We start from the raw sequence: 12,500 nt of genomic DNA on the forward strand, positions 1-12,500 counted from the left end.
CGTTTTCCCTTTTGCGCTTGGCGGCGGCGCCCGCCGCGCTCCATCATCTGCCCGCGAGACGGGGACACGCGCGGGGCGCCCGCGCAAACTGCTCCGCGCGGCATCAGTCAGTCGGCTCGGTTCGGCCGGGGCTGACCCGCCCCCCGAGGCCGGCCGGGCTTTGCAGATCGATCGGGGACGATCTGCGGGGGGAGAGGGACTCGGCTCCCCCCTGCCGCGGGAGAGGGCACCGGACGTGCTAGAGGAGGCAGCGACCCGCCGAGGCGGGCGCGACCCCCGGGACCGAGGCCCCCGCCGGGGCGGCTCGCTCCGCAGCAGGCGGCGGTGTGGCACAGAAAGCCGGTACAACGGAGGCGGCAGCGGCGGAGGGGGACGCCCCCCTGGCCGCCCGCGGCACGCTTCGGGGCCCGCAACCCGGGCGGGCTTGCGGCCCCGCACTCGCCCTTTTTCCCCTAGAACGCGGCTTTTTTTTTTTTTCCACACCTTTGTTAGGCTCGGACACCCCACCGCCCAGCGCTGCACGCGGCCGGCACCACGGACACCCGGACCGAGGCCGGCCCCCGCGCCTCGCGTCGTTTTAGGACACCTGAGAGAACTCGCGAGGCCACGCGGCCGTCGCGCAAAAGCTGTTTCGGTAGAGAAGCCCAAGGAACGCTCACCCCCTCGGAGCGGGGGTAGGACGGCACGGCATCGCCGGCACCGCCACGGCCCCCCTAACGCCGGGGGAAAGAAGGAAGGTAGGTGGCACACACCTCGCATGCGACGGGAAGCGAATTGGAAGGTAGACCTGCCCGTGCCTGAACACCGGACCCCGCCGTGGCTCCCTATGACGGGGAGCACGGAAGAGCCGGCCCGCCGGGGGCCTTTCCGACGCGACCCGAAAGGCCTCATCGATCGGTAAAGGAAAGAGACGAGAGAGAAAGGAAGCGGAGGCCCCCCACTGCCCCGCGGGTCCTGGGACAGCGTGCGATTGAGAGGGCAACGTCTCGCGGAGAGGTGCAACGCCGGCCTGAACACCGGCCGCAGCCGGCCCGCCGTGAAGCCTCCCCGACGCACCCCACCATGCATCATCGATCAGCAGAAAGGAAGCAGAGGCCCCGCGGCCACAGTCCATGGGACAGCTTTTACCCATGGCACGTTTCCCCACCGAGGCCGCCCTCGGAGACAACCGGGAAAGAAGAAGCACGGGCGGGCCAGACACCACGAGCCGCCCCGCGTCTGGCTCGCGCCGGCCGGGGGAGGAGGACGAGGCGCCGCCGCCTCGCCCACAAGCCATCATCGGGCTCCTCAGCGGGCCGAGGAAGCGGAAAACCGCGGCAAGCACGGAAAACCCCACCGCGGACTTCCAGCGTTCGAGTGCCTCTGCCCCGCGGCAGCCGGCTTGTGTGTCGCGCGCCAGGCGGCAACGGACGCAGGAGCCTTGCCGGCGGCTCCAGCTCTGCGCGACTCCCCACCGCTCGGAAAAACCTGGGCCATCTTCTCGGGCAACGCCGGGACACGGCTGAGCCGAGTAGGCAGAAAGTGGCCGGAACCGCCGAGGGAACCGCCACCGCGGCCGCCGAGTGCCCCACTTCGCCGGCCGAGCCTCGGGGCTCGCAACCGCTCGTTAGCTCTAGTACATGTGGCATGTCACCCTTTGCTCCCATAGTACGGACCGGAAGGTCCCTGCGCCCGGCAAGCTCCAAGAGCCGCGCCTCCGCCCACCGGGAAGGGGCGCCAACCGTCGCCGACCTTTACGATGAGGTAACTGGAGGCAGCGCAAAACAGCGACCCCTTCGGCAGCTCCGAGCCCGCGGCCTGGGACAACAGGTCTACCTCCCCGATTCGGAAATGAGACTGAGTCCCGCCGGAGCCGGGTAGACCTGGCAGCCGCCCCGGGGACCGGAGCCGGGTAGACCTGGCAGCCGCTCCGGGGACCGGAGCCGGGTAGACCTGGCAGCCGGCTCGGGGACCGGGAGCCGGGTAGACCTGGCAGCCGCTCCGGGGACCGGAGCCGGGTAGACCTGGCAGCCGCTCCCGGGGACCGGAGCCGGGTAGACCTGGCAGCCGCTCCGGGGACCGGAGCCGGGTAGACCTGGCAGCCGCTCTCGGGGACCGGAGCCGGGTAGACCTGGCAGCCGGCTCGGGGACCGGAGCCGGGTAGACCTGGCAGCCGGCTCGGGGACCGGAGCCGGGTAGACCTGCAGCCGGCTCGGGGACCGGAGCCGGGTAGACCTGGCAGCCGCTCCCGGGACCGGAGCCGGGTAGACCTGGCAGCCGCTCCGGGGACCGGAGCCGGGTAGACCTGGCAGCCGCTCCGGGACCCGGAGCCGGGTAGACCTGGCAGCCGGCTCGGGGACCGGAGCCGGGTAGACCTGGCAGCCGCTCCGGGGACCGGAGCCGGGTAGACCTGGCAGGCCGCTCCCGGGACCGGAGCCGGGTAGACCTGGCAGCCGCTCCCGGGACCGGAGCCGGGTAGACCTGGCAGCCGCTCCGGGGACCGGAGCCGGGTAGACCTGGCAGCCGCTCCGGGGACCGGAGCCGGGTAGACCTGGCAGCCGGCTCGGGGACCGGAGCCGGGTAGACCTGGCAGCCGCTCCGGGGACCGGAGCCGGGTAGACCTGGCAGCCGCTCCGGGGACCGGAGCCGGGTAGACCTGGCAGCCGCTCCCGGGGACCGGAGCCGGGTAGACCTGGCAGCCGCTCCGGGGACCGGAGCCGGGTAGACCTGGCAGCCGCTCTCGGGACCGGAGCCGGGTAGACCTGGCAGCCGGCTCGGGGACCGGAGCCGGGTAGACCTGGCAGCCGCTCCCGGGACCGGAGCCGGGTAGACCTGGCAGCCGCTCCCGGGACCGGAGCCGGGTAGACCTGGCAGCCGCTCCGGGGACCGGAGCCGGGTAGACCTGGCAGCCGGCTCGCGGACCGGAGCCGGGTAGACCTGGCAGCCGCTCCGGGGACCGGAGCCGGGTAGACCTGGCAGCCGCTCCGGGGGACCGGAGCCGGGTAGACCTGGCAGCCGGCTCGGGGACCGGAGCCGGGTAGACCTGGCAGCCGCTCCCGGGACCGGAGCCGGGTAGACCTGGCAGCCGCTCTCGGGACCGGAGCCGGGTAGACCTGGCAGCCGGCTCGGGGACCGGAGCCGGGTAGACCTGGCAGCCGCTCCCGGGACCGGAGCCGGGTAGACCTGGCAGCCGGCTCGGGGACCGGAGCCGGGTAGACCTGGCAGCCGCTCCGGGGACCGGAGCCGGGTAGACCTGGCAGCCGGCTCGGGGACCGGAGCCGGGTAGACCTGGCAGCCGCTCCGGGGACCGGAGCCGGGTAGACCTGGCAGCCGCTCCCGGGACCGGAGCGGGTAGACCTGGCAGCCGCTCCGGGGACCGGAGTCGGGTAGACCTGGCAGCCGCTCCGGGGACCGGAGCCGGGTAGACCTGGCAGCCGCTCCCGGGACCGGAGCCGGGTAGACCTGGCAGCCGGCTCGGGGACCGGAGCCGGGTAGACCTGGCAGCCGCTCCCGGGACCGGAGCCGGGTAGACCTGGCGGCCGCTCCCGGGACCGGAGCCGGGTAGACCTGGCAGCCGCTCCCGGGACCGGAGCCGGGTAGACCTGGCAGCCGCTCCCGGGACCGGAGCCGGGTAGACCTGGCAGCCGCTCCCGGGACCGGAGCCGGGTAGACCTGGCAGCCGCTCCGGGGACCGGAGCCGGGTAGACCTGGCAGCCGCTCTCGGGACCGGAGCGGGTAGACCTGGCAGCCGGCTCGGGGGACCGGAGCCGGGTAGACCTGGCAGCCGCTCCGGGGACCGGAGCCGGGTAGACCTGGCAGCCGGCTCGGGGACCGGAGCCGGGTAGACCTGGCAGCCGCTCCGGGGACCGGAGCCGGGTAGACCTGGCAGCCGTTCCCGGGACCGGAGCCGGGTAGACCTGGCAGCCGCTCCCGGGACCGGAGCCGGGTCGACCTGGCGGCCGCTCCCGGGACCGGAGCCGGGTAGACCTGGCGGCCGCTCCGGGGACCGGAGCCGGGTCGACCTGGCGGCCCGCTCCGGGGACCGGAGCCGGGTAGACCTGGCGGCCGCTCCCGGGACCGGAGCCGGGTAGACCTGGCAGCCGGCTCGGGGACCGGAGCCGGGTAGACCTGGCAGCCGCTCCGGGGACCGGAGCCGGGTAGACCTGGCAGCCGCTCCCGGGACCGGAGCCGGTAGACCTGGCAGCCGGCTCGGGGACCGGAGCCGGGTAGACCTGGCAGCCGCTCCGGGGACCGGAGCCGGGTAGACCTGGCAGCCGCTCCCGGGACCGGAGCCGGGTAGACCTGGCAGCCGCTCCGGGACCGGAGCCGGGTAGACCTGGCAGCCGCTCCGGGGACCGGAGCCGGGTAGACCTGGCAGCCGCTCCCGGGACCGGAGCCGGGTAGACCTGGCAGCCGCTCCCGGGACCGGAGCCGGGTAGACCTGGCAGCCGCTCCGGGGACCGGAGCCGGGCTGACCTGGCAGCCGGCTCGGGGACCGGAGCCGGGTAGACCCTGGCAGCCGCTCCCGGGACCGGAGCCGGGTAGACCTGGCAGCCGGCTCGGGGACCGGAGCCGGGTAGACCTGGCAGCCGCTCCCGCGACCGGAGCCGGGTAGACCTGGCAGCCGCTCCGGGGACCGGAGCCGGGTAGACCCGGCAGCCGCTCCCCGCTCCAGGAGCCAGCTGGACCGGGCAGTCGCTCCTTGCTCCAGGAGCCGGCTGGACGGGGAGGCCCGGTTGGTCCCAGCCGGGGTGGGGGGTGTTGGGGCTGTGTTTTTTTCTTCCCCCCCCCCCCCTTTGGTATGGAAACTCGGAAGCAAGTTTGAATGAACTGTTTTCGCAGCAGAATGCCTTTTTTTTGCTTTTGGTAGAAAAAATAAATAGTAACAGACTCTTTTTGTTGTTGTTTTTTTTTTTTCTTTGTCTTTTGTTTTGCTTTTCTTGTTAAAAAGCCGTCGCTTGCCACCCTCAATCAGGCACGCTTGCCCCCCCCCCCCCCCCCCCCTCCCGCGGCCCCCCCCCCCCCCCCCAGCACCCCCGCCTCCGTGGCGTCCGCCAAGGAGACTTCAGAACCGGGCACCCCTAGCCGGGTCCAGGTCCCGGCGGTTGCCGGGCACTCGCCGGCTTTTGTTTGTTCGTTTTGCGTTGTAGGCTGGTTTTCTGGTTGGGGGGGGGGGGGGGGGTGGCGGCGGCGGCTGCGGGGGCGGCGGTGGTGGTTCGTGTTTTTTTTTGTCTTGCCATCGCTATATTTCGTTTTGACTTTTTTATTTTTCCTATGAAACACAGCACGTTAAAATATGTGCCTGCCGTCCTACAGACAGCACCCCCCCCGCCCCGCCCCGACGCGCGCAGCTCCCCCCTCCCTCCGTGCGCTGCCGTTCCGGGGCGGGTGGGTGCTGCCCCCGCTGAGCGCAGACTGTCTGGCGCCCCGGGGGGTTGTTTTTGATCAGCCGCGCGCCCCTGCGCAGGCGCGCCGGCCCCCGTTACCTGGCAACCGGCCTCCCCCCGCCCGCGCGTAAAGGGCGGTGGTTCCCGCCGGAGCAACGGTCCCGCGCTCAGAGTGTAGTGGCGGCGGCGGCAGGGGAAGGGGAAGGGGTGGGGTGGGGTGGGGTGCGGGCGCAAGGGCAGGCGAGAGCGGTCGGCGAGCAGGCGGGGAGCCTGGCGCGGGGGGGGGCGCCGCCTCTTATCGGAGAAGGTTTCTGTTCGGGTCGGTTGGGGATTTTTTCCCCCCTTCCTTTCTTCCCCCGCCCCCCGCGCCTTCGTTTCACTTTCCACCCGCGGCGGGGGCGGGCAGGCGTGCAGCAGGGCGAGCGAGCAGAAAGGCAGGCAGGAGCCGGGGCACGGGCAGGGCAGGGTAGGGACTCGGCAGCCGCGGTGAGAGACCGGCACGCCGCCGGGATTCCCCTCACGGAGCCGGCAGGGACGCCGCCGGGTCCTAGAGTCTCCCGCCTGCCTTTCCCGGCGCGGCAAACCTGCCGGCGGCTAGGCGGCGGGGGGGGGGGGGTGTGGGGGGGGGGGGGTGGGGGGGTGGTGGTGGTGGTGGTGTGTCGGCGGGCTAGGGCGGGGGGGCTGTCTGCGCGCACATATGGCGACAGGCGAGGCGGGCGGGCGGGCGGGGTTGGGGGGGGGGGGGGGGGCGGCGGGGGCAGCGCGCAAGCACCAAGCAGCAGCAGCAAGCAGCAGCAAGCAGCAGCCAGCAGCACGGGCAGGGCAGGGTAGGGACTCGGCAGCCGCGGTGAGAGACCGGCACGCCGCCGGGATTCCCCTCTGCCGCCCGGCACGGAGCCGGCAGGGCCGCCGCCGCGTCTTAGAGTCTCCCGCCTGCCTTTCCCGGCGCGGCAAACCTGCCGGCGGCTCGGCGGCGGCGGCGGCGGGGCGGGTTGGCGGGCTGGGGCGGGGGGCTGTCTGTGCGCACGTGTGGCGGCAGGCGAGGCGGGCGGGCGTGGTGGGGGGGTGGGGGGGGCGGCGGGGGAGCGCGCAAGCACCAAGCGGCAGCAGCAAGCAGCAGCAGCAGCAAGCAGCACGGCAGGGCAGGGTAGGGACTCGGCAGCACGCCGCCGGGATTCCCTCTGCCGCCCGGCACGGAGCCGGCAGGGACGCCGCCGGGTCCTAGAGTCTCCCGCCTGCCTTTCCAGGCGCGGCAAACCTGCCGGCGGCTAGGCGGCGGGGGCAGGGGGGCGGGGGGGGGGGGGGGGGGGGGTCGGTGTGTCGGCGGGCTGGGGCGGGGGCTGTCTTGCGCACGTGTGGCGGCAGGCGAGGCGGGCGGGGGGGGGGGGCGGCGGCGGGAAAGTGCGGGTTCTGCGTGTGTGCGTGTGCACACGCGTGTGGCAGCGGGCGGGGCGGGGCTGCACGAGTCGTGGCGGCGGGGGGGGGGGCGGGCTCCGTGTGTGTGCGCGGCGGGGGAGCGCGGGGTGTGCGGTGCGCGGCGGCGGGCGGGGTGGGCGTGGCTGCCCGCGTGTCTGGGCGCGTGCACGTGTGGCGGCGGGCGAGGGGTTCGGGCCGGGGGGCTGTCGGGGGGGTGGGTGGGGTGTGGGGGTGTGGGGATGGTGGTGTGTGCATGCGGCGGCGGGCGGGGAGGGACGGGGCGTTCGGGCCGGGGTCCCGTTTCGGGTTGCGTGCGCGCGCGCACGCGGGAAGAAACGAAAAGGGTTTGTAACGCTGTCCCTAACGCCGCCCTCTCTGTTACAGGCCGGGCCCTGTCAACGTCTGGCCTGCGCCCATGCCTTTCTGCGGGCGACACGCTCGGCTCGGCTGCCGGTCGCACCCGTCCCTGGGAAAGCAGCAGCAGCAAGCAGCAGCAGCAAGCAGCAGCAGCAGCAGCCGCGTGCCTCGGCCTGCGCAGAGAGCCAGGTCCCCAGGGTTGGCTCCGGCGGCCGGGCGGCAGGGCCCCGGCCCAGGGTGGCGGGGAGGCAGGCCGCACTCGTAACAAGGGGCCGTCGGCAGTCGCGTCGCCAGCGGGATGCGTTTGAGCGGTGAGTGCTGCCGAGAGGACGACGGGCCCGGCGGCCTCGGGGGAACGAACCGCGCAGGTGGGTGCGGTCCTTTGCGGCCCGGGCCTCGGGCCGGTCGGCCACGGGAGCTCCTCGTCTCTGAGGAGGCTCGGGCGAAGTTGGCTTGCGGCCGCAGGGCCCGTTAGGTCAGGCAGCCGACAGCCTGCGAGATTTTGGAGGCCGGCCGCGTCCTTTGAGAGGCCCTCTCGGGCGGTAAGCCCCTCCCGGGTAACGTGGCCGGGGGGGGGAGCGCGCAAAAAGTAAGCGTCCAGCGCGAACGAGTGGAGTGATGGCCCGGGCTTTTCTCCGCTCCGGCCAGGCCTCCGGGAGAAGGCGCGGAAGGCGGAAGGGGCTTTCGGCCCCCGGCGGAAAGCGGCTCGGCCCGACGCCCCGGGAGGCCGGGCCCCCGCAGGGACGGCGGCCCGGCGACCGGCCCGACGCGGCCTGCGCCGGGAGGCACCCGATCAGGTACCGGGTTCACGGCCCAGGCCGACGGCGGGCCGGCAGGTAGGCCGCGCGCGGGCACGAAAGAAGGGTGCGGGGCGAACCAGTGACGGCCCCTGCTTTTCTCCGCTCCGGCCAGGCCTCCGGGAGAAGGCGCGGAAGGCGGAAGGGGCTTTCGGCCCCCGGCGGAAAGCGGCTCGGCCCGACGCCCCGGGAGGCCGGGCCCCCGCAGGGACGGCGGCCCGGCGACCGCCCGACGCGGCCTGCGCCGGGAGGCACCCGATCAGGTACCGGGTTCACGGCCCAGGCCGACGGCGGGCCGGCAGGTAGGCCGCGCGCGGGCACGAAAGAAGGGTGCGGGGCGAACCAGTGACGGCCCCTGCTTTTCTCCGCTCCGGCCAGGCCTCCGGGAGAAGGCGCGGAAGGCGGAAGGGGCTTTCGGCCCCCGGCGGAAAGCGGCTCGGCCCGACGCCCGGGAGGCCGGGCCCCCGCAGGGACGGCGGCCCGGCGACCGCCCGACGCGGCCTGCGCCGGGAGGCACCCGATCAGGTACCGGGTTCACGGCCCAGGCCGACGGCGGGCCGGCAGGTAGGCCGCGCGCGGGCACGAAAGAAGGGTGCGGGGCGAACCAGTGACGGCCCCTGCTTTTCTCCGCTCCGGCCAGGCCTCCGGGAGAAGGCGCGGAAGGCGGAAGGGGCTTTCGGCCCCCGGCGGAAAGCGGCTCGGCCCGACGCCCCGGGAGGCCGGGCCCCCGCAGGGACGGCGGCCCGGCGACCGCCCGACGCGGCCTGCGCCGGGAGGCACCCGATCAGGTACCGGGTTCACGGCCCAGGCCGACGGCGGGCCGGCAGGTAGGCCGCGCGCGGGCACGAAAGAAGGGTGCGGGGCGAACCAGTGACGGCCCCTGCTTTTCTCCGCTCCGGCCAGGCCTCCGGGAGAAGGCGCGGAAGGCGGAAGGGGCTTTCGGCCCCCGGCGGAAAGCGGCTCGGCCCGACGCCCCGGGAGGCCGGGCCCCCGCAGGGACGGCGGCCCGGCGACCGCCCGACGCGGCCTGCGCCGGGAGGCACCCGATCAGGTACCGGGTTCACGGCCCAGGCCGACGGCGGGCCGGCAGGTAGGCCGCGCGCGCTGCGCTGGGCACGAAAGAAGGGTGCGGGGCGAACCAGTGACGGCCCGTGCTTTTCTCCGCTCCGGCCAGGCCTCCGGGAGAAGGCGTGGAAGGCGGAAGGGGGCTTTCGGCCCCCGGCGGAAAGCGGCTCGGCCCGACGCCCCGGGAGGCCGGGCCCCCGCAGGGACGGCGGCCCGGCGACCGCCCGACGCGGCCTGCGCCGGGAGGCACCCGATCAGGTACCGGGTTCACGGCCCAGGCCGACGGCGGGCCGGCAGGTAGGCCGCGCGCGCGCGCGGGCACGAAAGAAGGGTGCGGGGCGAACCAGTGACGGCCCCTGCTTTTCTCCGCTCCGGCCAGGCCTCCGGGGGAAGGCGCGGAAGGCGGAAGGGGCTTTCGGCCCCCGGCGGAAAGCGGCTCGGGCCCGACGCCCCGGGAGGCCGGGCCCCCGCAGGGACGGCGGCCCGGCGACCGCCCGACGCGGCCTGCGCCGGGAGGCACCCGATCAGGTACCGGGTTCACGGCCCAGGCCGACGGCGGGCCGGCAGGTAGGCCGCGCGCAGCGCGCGGGCACGAAAGAAGGGTGCGGGGCGAACCAGTGACGGCCCCTGCTTTTCTCCGCTCCGGCCAGGCCTCCGGGAGAAGGCGCGGAAGGCGGAAGGGGCTTTCGGCCCCCGGCGGAAAGCGGCTCGGCCCGACGCCCCGGGAGGCCGGGCCCCCGCAGGGACGGCGGCCCGGCGACCGCCCGACGCGGCCTGCGCCGGGAGGCACCCGATCAGGTACCGGGTTCACGGCCCAGGCCGACGGCGGGCCGGCAGGTAGGCCGCGCGCGCACGAAAGAAGGGTGCGGGGCGAACCAGTGACGGCCCGTGCTTTTCTCCGCTCCGGCCAGGCCTCCGGGAGAAGGCGTGGAAGGCGGAAGGGGCTTTCGGCCCCCGGCGGAAAGCGGCTCGGCCCGACGCCCCGGGAGGCCGGGCCCCCGCAGGGACGGCGGCCCGGCGACCCGCCCGACGCGGCCTGCGCCGGGAGGCACCCGATCAGGTACCGGGTTCACGGCCCAGGCCGACGGCGGGCCGGCAGGTAGGCCGCGCGCGCGCGCGGGCACGAAAGAAGGGTGCGGGGCGAACCAGTGACGGCCCCTGCTTTTCTCCGCTCCGGCCAGGCCTCCGGGAGAAGGCGCGGAAGGCGGAAGGGGCTTTCGGCCCCCGGCGGAAAGCGGCTCGGCCCGACGCCCCGGGAGGCCGGGCCCCCGCAGGGACGGCGGCCCGGCGACCGCCCGACGCGGCCTGCGCCGGGAGGCACCCGATCAGGTACCGGGTTCACGGCCCAGGCCGACGGCGGGCCGGCAGGTAGGCCGCGCGCGCACGAAAGAAGGGTGCGGGGCGAACCAGTGACGGCCCGTGCTTTTCTCCGCTCCGGCCAGGCCTCCGGGAGAAGGCGTGGAAGGCGGAAGGGGCTTTCGGCCCCCGGCGGAAAGCGGCTCGGCCCGACGCCCCGGGAGGCCGGGCCCCCGCAGGGACGGCGGCCCGGCGACCGCCCGACGCGGCCTGCGCCGGGAGGCACCCGATCAGGTACCGGGTTCACGGCCCAGGCCGACGGCGGGCCGGCAGGTAGGCCGCGCTCCTAACAGGGGGCCGTCGGCGGTCGCGTGCGTCGCCAAGCGGGATGCGTTCGAGCGGTGAGTACTGCCGCGAAGACGGGCCCGGCGGCCTCGGGGGGGGACGAACCGCGCAGGCGGGTGCGGTCCTTCGCGGCCCGGGCCTCGGGCCGGTCGGCCACGGGAGCTCCTCGTCTCTGAGGAGGCTCGGGCGAAGTCGGCCTGCGGCCGGCAGGGCCCGTTGGGCCTGGCGGCCGACCGACCTTCTCCGGAGGCCTGCGAGACCTCGGAGGCCGGCCGCGTCCTTTGCAGAGGCCCTCTCGGGGCGGAAGCCCCTCCCGGGAATCGCGCCGGGGGGGGCTGCGGGGGGGGGGGGGGGGGGGGGGGGTGGGGCGGTGCGGGGGGGCGCTATTAGCTGTATCGTTCGTAAGCGATTAACGGTTACGAAATTAATCGGTAAATAGTAAATAATAAAACGTAAACGGTATCACAGTTTATAATGAGTTGTGTAATTATTTATTTAGCGTCGCGGCGAGGCCACCAGCGGTAAAGTGCGTAGCAGACACGCTAACCGCCTGTCGCTAATTGATTAACCGAGGTATACGCCGACGGTTAAGTAAGTAACGGCGGGGGGGGGGGGGGGGGGGAGGCCGCGGGCACCAACACAAATGAACAAACATACAAACAAAACAACAACAACAAAAAAAAACAGAAACAAAAACAAACCTGCAAAAAACAACAAAAACCCAAAAAGGAAAAACCCCCAGCCCTGCTCCACCACACAAAGGCAAACCCCTGATCCGGGCAGGGAGGCCACGTCTACCCGCGCTGTGGGCACGGAGGCCAGGTCTACCCGTGCTCCGGGCACTTGGGCTGCTGCCTGCGCCGCGGCTGACGGGTCTAACGGGCGGGGCCGCGGCGGACAGGTCTACCCGGCGGGGCCGCGGCGGACAGGTCTACCCGGCGGGCCCCGGCTGACAGGTCTACCCGGCGCGCCCGCGGCTGACAGGTCTACCGCCCGGCCCCGGATGACAGGTCTACCCGCCCGGCCCGCGGCTGACAGGTCTACCCGCCCGGCCCCGGATGACAGATCTACCCGCCCGGCCCCGGCTGACAGGTCTACCCGGCGCGCCCGCGGCTGACAGGTCTACCCGGCGCGCCCGCGGCTGACAGGTCTACCCGCCCGGCCCGCGGCTGACAGGTCTACCCGCCCGGCCCCGGCTGACAGGTCTACCCGCCCAGCCCCGGCTGACAGGTCTACCCGGCGGGCCCCGGCTGACAGGTCTACCCGCCCGGCCGGGGCACTTGGGCTGCTGCCTGCGCTGCGGCTGACAGGTCTACCCGCCCGGCCCCGGCTGACAGGTCTACCCGCCCGGCCCCGGCTGACAGGTCTACCCGCCCGGCCCCGGATGACAGGTCTACCCGGCGCGCCCGCGGCTGACAGGTCTACCCGCCCGGCCCCGGCTGACAGGTCTACCCGCCCGGCCCGCGGCTGACAGGTCTACCCGCCCGGCCCCGGATGACAGGTCTACCCGCCCGGCCCCGGATGACAGGTCTACCCGGCGCGCCCGCGGCTGACAGGTCTACCCGCCCGGCCCGCGGCTGACAGGTCTACCCGGCGCGCCCGCGGCTGACAGGTCTACCCGGCGCGCCCGCGGCTGACAGGTCTACCCGGCGGGCCCCGGCTGACAGGTCTACCCGCCCGGCCGGGGCACTTGGGCTGCTGCCTGCGCTGCGGCTGACAGGTCTACCCGCCCGGCCCGCGGCTGACAGGTCTACCCGGCGCGCCCGCGGCTGACAGGTCTACCCGGCGCGCCCGCGGCTGACAGGTCTACCCGGCGGGCCCCGGCTGACAGGTCTACCCGCCCGGCCCCGGATGACAG

The 12,500-nt window shown here is 74.2% G+C and overlaps 1 pseudogene; it reads left to right on the plus strand.

Annotated features, from left to right (window-relative positions):
* The first annotated feature begins 1,130 nt into the window (after positions 1-1,130).
* The window catches only part of LOC142597068 (uncharacterized), a 16,058-nt pseudogene continuing 4,688 nt past the window's right edge, over positions 1,131-12,500 (plus strand).

The sequence above is a fragment of the Pelecanus crispus genome, unplaced genomic scaffold (assembly GCF_030463565.1).
Source record: "Pelecanus crispus isolate bPelCri1 unplaced genomic scaffold, bPelCri1.pri SCAFFOLD_85, whole genome shotgun sequence".
NCBI lineage: Eukaryota > Metazoa > Chordata > Aves > Pelecaniformes > Pelecanidae > Pelecanus > Pelecanus crispus.